Here is a 9,340-nt window from a genome sequence, read left to right on the forward strand (position 1 = left end):
GCGAAAGAAAGTACATACTTACCAATCGTAATACCGTGCCGATCATTCTCTGCTGGCAGCCGCTTCCTGTGCACTGCAGAAAATCGAGTTCCTTACTATGAACTTACCTGTATTGAGCAGCTTATGAATTTTGAAGATGACCTTTCTCGCTGCAAGCAACACCCAATCCAAATTGAAGAGGTCAGGGTCCAGCAAGTTTCCGTTGACAATTGGATTTTGTACAGTAGACTGAGGACTACGCTAGCAAAACATTGCAACAATGTGGTTAGCACGCAGCTCGTATTTGGTACTTACCTTATGACCATTGACGAATCCTGTGAATTGGAGATCCGTGGCATTCACATCCACCATCGCATCCTCGTAGAAACAGAAAGAGTGGAAAGAATTCCAATCATCACCTTACCCCAGTTACGAGCGAACGCGACTCTATCCAGTACACGTGCACTTAACATGAAAGACGTAAGCTTGGATGAAGTTAAATATATGGCGTACTCATTAAAACATAGTGAAGTGATTGAAAGTGTTTTTGATGAAAATAAAAGTAGCTTCAGTGCGTCTTTAGTGTACGTAACTTTAGGTTTAGTCATATTAAGTATTTTTGTGTTTTCCCTTTATGTGTTTCGGCTCAAATTGTTGAAATATACGTGTTATAAGAAAAATTATCGGAACCAATCTCAAATCGATTCTCCCGATAATTTTCCTCTTAAGGTCGGAGGAGTTATGATAACACCCACACCTTCAGCCTTAGATTAAGTTTAGAATATAGTTCATGCTTAGCCAGCAGAATGCTGACAATTCTTAGAAGTAAGATAAGCCGGGCCCAACGGATGTGTCTCTCCTGAGGGTCTAACGCTCGTAAACAACCTAGAATTAAAACAGGCTCCGAATCGGCTACACATATGTCTTTGTTTTAATTTCTCACATTATTTTAATTAAATTAGTTTTTTAAAAAATTGTTTCCCCGCTCCGGAAACAAGAGTATCTATACTTTAATATAATATTATAAAGCTGAAGAGTTTGTTTGTTTGTTTGTTTGAACGCGCTAATCTCGGGAATTACTGGTCCGATTTGAAAAATTCTCAGTGTTAGATAGCCCATTTATCGAGGAAGTCTATAGGCTGTATATCATCACGCTACGACCAATAGGAGCAGAGTACCAGTGAAAAATGTTACAAAAACGGGGAAAATTATGATTCTCTTATGTGACGCAAGCGAAGTTGCGCGGGTCAGCTAGTGAGAGGATAAAATGGATAGACTCCATAATACCGGTAACACAAATGCCTTGTGAATTTGTTCTGGACCCTCTCCAAAATGACACTGTATTTTTGTTCGTGGGGCGACCATACGACCGCACTTTGTTCCAAATGACTCCTAACTAGTGCATCGTATAGTGCCTTAACAGTGGACATGTTAGTGAAATGGTGTCTGTCTGAGAACAAATCCCAAAATTCTAAACGCTTTCTTACAAATCTGTTGTATATGATCGCGAAATGTGAGGTCCGATGAAAAGTTAACTCCAAGATCACGTACTTGAGTCACTCTTTGTATAGATCTGTGTTGCGCCTATGTTGTAATCGTAGCAAAGAGGTGAACGAGCACAAGTGAAACTCATGACTGTGCATTTATTTTCGTTAAAGGACAGTTTATTTAGCCGGCACCATTCTAACACTCTATTTATATCATCCTGTAAACGTTTACAGTCTTCTAAATTATGGATCTCAAGCATTAGTTTTAAATCGTCGGCAAACAATAGACATGATCCATTAATGACAACCTCAGGTTCGATCAGATCGTTTATCGTAATAATAAATTCAAGGGGACCCAAGTTGCTGCCTTGACTAACTCCTGATCTGGTGATATAGGGTTCAGATTCACTACCATTGTAGTCGACATACTATTGACGGTCCTTCATATAGTTACTAAATAAACTTAATAATTTTGGCGTGCATCCTACTTCAGCGAACTTCATTAAAAGTATATCATTAATAAAAGTGTCAAAAGTTTTTTTTTGATCTAAGTAAGCGACATCTGCTTGCGCCCCTGAATCCATCGCAGGCACCATCGTGGCCATGAAGCTAAGGAGATTGGTAGATGTACTGCGCGCCTCTCGAAAACCGTGTTGTGCCTCAGATAGTAATGGCCGCACTTGCCTCTGTAAACTGCGCTGAATAGCGGATTCAAACACCATTGCAGGCGTCGACAATACTGCAACTGGCCTGCAGACCTTAACATCATGACTCAGCTTGCCCTTAGGAACCGGGATAACTATAGTCAATTTCCATTGATCTGGGTACATGGCTAAATTTAAACAGACATTAAATATATGCTGAAGAGGTTCAGCGAGCACCTTACTACAGTCTTTAAATAAAAACGGTGGTATGCCATCGGGACCAGTTGAGTGCTTGGGTTTAAGGGAACCTAGCGCCTGACTAACATTTTCCAGCGTTGACGAGTCGATATGACAGATTGGAAATATTTAGCAAAGTTAATAGCACACTCTTCGTCACTTAGGTACTTATCTCCTATCATAATAACTGGTTTGTTTCCTGTCCCTCTAAGCGACCGTATATATAAATAATAATAATAAATAAATATCATTGGACAACTCACATACGGTCATTTGATTCCAAACTAAGCAGAGCTTGTACTATGGTAACCAAATAACTGATAAACATACTTATATATTTCTAAATACATACTTATATATTTCTAAATACATACTTATATAGATAAATTGACATCCAGGCTCAGAACAAATACTCGTGCTCATCACACAAAGATTTGTCCCGGGTGGGATTCGAAACCACCACACGCGGCGCTACGGTTGTTGCGGCGAGGTGACCGCTTAAACCACTGCGCCAAACGTGCAGTTTATATTGCCAGAACGTCTTAGGATCTTTTGCGAACCGGCTCTGTATTTCATCCGTGTGTAGTTTATGTGTGTAGCGACTATGTCGTACATATTAGCACGTATATTACTGATTAAAATCAAAATCAAATCATTTATTCATATAGGTCAAATGTTGACACTTATGATAGTCAATGATACAAAGAGTGAATTTACCGCCAGTTCGGAAGGTAGGGCCAATGAGAAGAGCTGGCAAGAAACTCTTGGCCACTCTTTTTAATCGCCTAATGGTTTTAACAATATAATTATGTCTGGTATAAATCATTGATTATGTAAGGAGCTGCTACCAACACCACCGAAAACACTTTGATCATAAGATAAATTAAATTAAATCAATATAATATTAAGGTGCTAGTAAGCACGATAACAAGTGTATTGGAAGCATGATGGGTTGGATGATGATTAGTTATATTATACATTCATACGTATTTGTTAGTATATAAGCACTTGTTATACTCTCATTAAATCAGACTAAAACCATCTCTTGTCTCCTTGTATCCCTTGCCAAAGCACTGGCAAATTGGTGAACCCGACGTGATACAAGTTACATAACATGACTTCCCCTGTAAGTCAAACGGCAACCAGCAAGAAACCTTGGAGATAGCAGCTAGAACCGCCATTTTATCCCGCATCCCGGAGTTTTGGAAAGAAGCCATCAAAGAACGCCTGATCAGCTGCTACGAGGAATCAGACCAACGTCAGTTTCAAAAATTATTATCTGAAATGGATCTCGGCGACCAAAAACCGTCACACCTTCTACGTAAGATGCGAGTGCGCAGTAACGGCAAAATCAGCGACGAAACTATCAAACTTCTATGGCTAAGACTTTTACCACCTGCAGTGACTTCGGTTCTAGCTGTTACAGAAGAAATAGATGTCATGAAAATGAGCCAAATCGCCGACAAGATATTAATAAATTCAAAACTCACAGAGATTTCAGCGGTTAACGAAAGCAAAACAAACGACGATGCAATGTCATGCATACTAGCGCCGTTAGCAAAAATGCAACTAGAATTAAATACAATTCAGCAAGAACGGAAACTATCAACACAGCACTCGACATTTTTATAATCGACGTCATTTACCACCAAGGTCAAGTTCAAGAGCAAGCAGTGGTGAAAAAAAATACTTTTGTATCTACCATTACAGATACAGAAAAAATGTGTAAAACCATGTGATTGGAGACAGGACTTTCACTCAAGGTATCAGGGAAACCGCCTCACTATTACCGACTGAAAAAGTGGTATAAGGTTTTTGATTGACACGGCAGCAAACATTTTGGTTATTAGCAAGCCGCAGAGACATTCATCGATACAAAATGAGCACTATACGCTGTATGCCGCAAATGGCACAAAAATCAAGACGTATGGCGAGAAAACACTTGTATTGAACTTGGGACTACGTTGAAAATTTATATGTAACTTCGTCATCGCTGAGGTAACACAACCAATAATCGGAGCAGATTTTCTGGAACATTATAAGTTGTTAGTCGATATAGCTGGTCGAAAACCTATAGACAGGGTAACAGAGCTGACAACGCCTGCTACCCTAATCAAATCGACACAGCAGACAATTCGCTCCATTGACGTGGGAATGGATCTACGCATTATTCAGTTATTAAAAAAATACGAGGAAATAACGAAACCTTCCTCCCTCCATGCTACTCCCAAGCATAAGATTACGCATCATATTATAACAAAAGTCAGCAGTTTTCTTGGGGGTCAGCAGCAGTTAAATACCTTTAAGCAGCAAATAATTATGTAATTAATCACATATGTCCCAGGATTTGTAAATAATATTTTTTTTTTTTAAAGGAGGGGGAGTATATGTACCGGCTATGTCGTACATACACATAAATATTAGCACGTATATTACTGATTAGTTATATTATACATTCACACGTATTTGTTAGTATATAAGCACTTGTTATACTCTGTATAAATCAGACTAAAACCATCTCTTGTCTCCTTGTATCCCTTGCCAAGTTCTATGGCTCGTTTAACGCGCTCCCTACAACTAGGAAACGCTAGGTAGTCACATTCTAACTTCGTCTGTTTATACTTTTTGTGAAGTGAAACTTTAATTTTAATAACCCCTAATATATCACTAGTGTACCAAACCGGATAATGGTACCTGCTATTACTTATAACCCGCTTTTTTCTCGGGACACATTCATCTAATACTTCCGTAAACATATTGTAAAAATATTGTATTGTGTCCTCCACCGTGTGTAAGTTATATAATTCACTCCAATCTATAGTAGACATCTTCGAGTACAATGTGGGAAAATCAGCTTTATAAAAGTTCCAGCGAGGACGAAAGTGGAGTGGATATTGACTAGGCGCGGGAGTGGCGGAGCGCGCGGTCGTGGCGGCAGGGGCGCGTACGCTCACCGCGAGCGGCGGATGGTGCGCGTCCACGGGCACAAGCGTGTCGTCCGCGCAGGATCACCTCAAAACTTAAAACTAAAACTAAAACTGAAACTGAAACTGAAACTGAAACTGAAACTAAAACTGAAACTGAAACTAAAACTAAAACTAAAACTAAAGCTAAAACATAAAACTATTAAAAATTAAATACAGATAAAATTATTCTAACTTAAAAAATAAAATCAAAATTATTGTAACATTAAATATTACATGTCGACAAACATACCTATTCCGTTATTAGTTAGCGAGATCGCTAGTGGGCGGAGTCAACGCAGCCGAACTTATCCGAATTATCCCGAGCGCCGGCCAATGCCCATGCGCCGCGCAATCGTTCGTTGACCTCACCAGTCCGCTCTTAATACTGTTCGACGCGAGACGCATGCCGCTTTAATAACCGCGAATATTGTCATTACGCCAACTATATGTTCTATGTTGTATGTTTCGGCTTATCGTAAATCTAATGTTATCATCCTTCTGTGCTAAGACTATTATGTTGTGTACAATGTATCAATAAACTTTATAAAAACTTTTACTTCGGAGTTAATTCATTATTGCTCACTTCCTACCACGTACATATGGGCGCGTTAGTGCCATCTGTCGGCAGTCATTGTGAACTACTCATTTTAATTGATTTTATATTGGTATTCCAATTGATAATATAATAATAAATATCTTATGTAAAATACATAAGACTGATATGTAATTGTTAATTATAAATATGAGAGTTAATTATCAAACTACGACAGTTAATAGATATTGTATTGAATATTGTAATGTTTTGGAGACGCTTGATATTACATTGTTAATATAAAGTTAAATAATCTTTAATAATTACAACTATAATTATGACTAATTTATGTTACCTTCATTTCCTTTATTCGCCGCCAGTGGCGCCATCTTGAACGGATGATGTAAGAATAAAGTTGGTTTTATATTGATTGAATTAATGTATTTTGTCTGATTTAAATAACTTTAAGCTATGTTAAATTTATAGAAATATTATAGTTGAATATTAAGCTATCTATTTTGAATTATATAACTGTTATTTAATTATTTGTCATATAAGAAGTTGTAATTGGTTTTGGCGGTGGCGTCCATCGACGGGAACCGATATGTCGTTCACTTCCACCTAGACCCGACACGAGAGCGTGCTGTCACGCAAAAGAAAGAGTAAAGTTATTAAAAGGAGTGGCCGTGAGTTTCTCGCTAGCTCTTCTCATAAGGCTCTACCCCTTTCCGAGCTAGTGGTAGATTCAGTAATAGTAAATTAATAAATGACTTGCTTTGGACTGAAGATATTTCATTCGTATCACCATGGAACCTACGGAATCTCCGACATACACTTAATTGGTGACCCCGTTTTGAACATGAGTGATAGCAGTGACTCGGTACGTACTGGTCCTAACCCACGAGGAGCTCGGAGACCGGAAGCCATCACCCAACTAGCACACAAGCGCTATAAGAAGCTGCACAATGACCGGATAAAGAAATATATAACGGCTTTGGGCTCCTTAGTAAGAAGTATAGTGGTTCTATAAGCGGCTACAAATCTCTTGTAGCGTCAAATAGGCCCATACTGTCCAGCTTATAGCTCGACATTGGATCTACAGTGGTCGTAAATAGTAATTATAATAATAGTACGTAGTATAATAATAATAATAATAATAATGTCCTCCTATCCGATATACGGCTACGGCGGTCCATCTGTGCAGGACTTTGTTTATAGTGTCCAAGTGTGTGCACAATACACAGGTAGAGTGTGATGCGCGCTCGACTACGGACGTGTATCCACTGTACACGGCACGAATTATTTTATTCGCGTTTGGCGCGGCCATAGCCGCTGCACGGTGACATTATGAGTTCGAAAAAACTCATATTGAACGAATTATTGGCGTTCCTTGTCCATGCAATTGATTACATGGATGAGGTGAGCATATTGCAAATATGCCGATCCAACTTCAAGGAGGAAGATGTCAGCAGCGCAAAGCTGCTACTGTTCCAGTCTCTTGGAAAACTGGACCAGATGCCGTCTCGTCGCAGAGAGGGCTCCGAGAAGAGTCTTCAAGATATAATTGATATGTTGAAGAAGACCGACCCAGACGACGTGCCTGACTTCGTGGCGAAAGAGCTAAGTAAACTGCCTCCCGTCACGTTCGATCACGTCGATGTAACTAGACTGCTGAAGGACATCACGTCATTAAAAGCTGAGATGACTAAGATGCAGTCCAGACTAGAGGCCTCAGACACTATCATTGCTGAGCTGCGTGCAGAAATTACATCATTGCACAACGTTGGTTCAGTAATTAGGTCACCAGAGGCCTCAAAGGTGAACACTTGCCGCGGACCGCAGACTGCCTCCATAAGCAGTTTTGCATCGGCGAACTCAAGTGCGTCACCAGCTGCCGATATCGCTGACGAAGCTTTGCTCGCCGCCGTCATCGCATGCGCCTCTACACCGGCCACTGTGACATCACGCGTAGGTACAACGACCCCTGCACGTGCCTACGCCGATATAGTCGCTAAGAAAACACCTGCAGTGCAGACAAAGCGACAAATTATAAAAGGGGGTAAACAGAAGAGCTGCCTATCCACCCAGAAGGACAACACAGAGCAACCGAAGGAACAGGCCGACAAGGATGGCTTCATCATGGTACAGAAGAAGAAAAAGAAGCCGAACCAAAACAAGTGCGGCACTGGACCGACCGGACCGAATTTCTTGCTGCGTCCCGCTGTACCAGTGACGCCGCTGTACGTGTCCAGACTGCATTACTCTACAAAGGTTGAAGAGATTGTAGAGTACATACAGACGAAAACGAAGTGGACTTTGAGAGTTCAGAGGTTGGAATCACGTCACAATGTGGGTTTTAATGCCTTCGTGGTGAGAGTGCCAACTGAGCATCTCACAAAGTTCATGGAGCCAGAATTTTGGCCGAAAGGTGTTGTTTTCCGGCGATTCCGTGGCCGGATACCCGATACTGCGCGATACACGACGCCGACGCTGCACAATAATAGTAATCGTGTATAATTATAAGTTATATTAATTATGTATGTATTAGTATATTTATATTTTTAATTTGTTTATTGTATTTTCTATGGGCCTCAGTTGCCTGAAATAAATGAATAAATAAAAAATAAAAAAATATTCCATCACTCTCATAGTGTGGTGGGATGGATAACCGACACGACCAGTGAGAGGTCAGGCGCAGGACCGACGGCTTTACGTGCTCTCCGAGGCACGGAGGTCTTCGACCTCAACTTCCTAACTCCGGGCAATCTCTAAGAAATTCTTAACAGAAAATCTCAGAAAAGACTTTTTGGCCCGACCCAGGATTCGAACCCGAGACCTCTCGCACCGCAGTCGCATATACTACCGACCGCGCCACAGGGGCGCTACCGACTACCGACCTACCGACCTACCGACCATATTACTAATTTAAAGCGTTAACATTTATTACAGTTACACAGTAGCGGTAAAATAAGATGAAGGTGGTATAATCGCGCTACAAGAGCTTTTTCGAAGTCTCGTGGCGCTAACCGGCTCTTGTACTAGCCTAGTGGTATAAGTTGTTACCTCCCACGCAAGTGGTCGCAGGTTCGAACCCGAGGCAACACACCAATGACTTTTCGAAGTTATGTGTGTATTAGAAATAATTATCACATGCTCCAACGGTGAAGGAAAACATCGTGAGGAAACCTTGCATGCCTAAAATTTGTTTAATACATTTATTGAGGGCATGCAAAGTCCCCAACCCGCACTTGGCCAGCGTGGTGGACTCAAGGCCTAATCCCTCCCTCATTACGGGAGGAGACCCTTGCCCAGCAGTGGGACAGTAATGGGTTAAAGAACAATGGCAAAATCTCATACATCATAATCACTAATTTTAAAATGTTGCGTCTTCAAATAAAACAAATGTTATAATATGCAGCATTAATTCCCGACTCTAAATATATAAATATGTTCATTAGGCGCGCCGGAGATCCTGAGTAATTTGAGTTTATATTT

At 40.5% G+C, this 9,340-nt stretch overlaps 1 pseudogene; it reads left to right on the top strand.

Annotated features, from left to right (window-relative positions):
* Positions 1–7,100: 7,100 nt before the first annotated feature.
* LOC142986000 (uncharacterized) lies at positions 7,101–8,362 on the top strand (annotated as a pseudogene).
* Positions 8,363–9,340: the final 978 nt, after the last annotated feature.

This window comes from Anticarsia gemmatalis, chromosome W (genome assembly GCF_050436995.1).
Source record: "Anticarsia gemmatalis isolate Benzon Research Colony breed Stoneville strain chromosome W, ilAntGemm2 primary, whole genome shotgun sequence".
NCBI classification, from domain to species: domain Eukaryota; kingdom Metazoa; phylum Arthropoda; class Insecta; order Lepidoptera; family Erebidae; genus Anticarsia; species Anticarsia gemmatalis.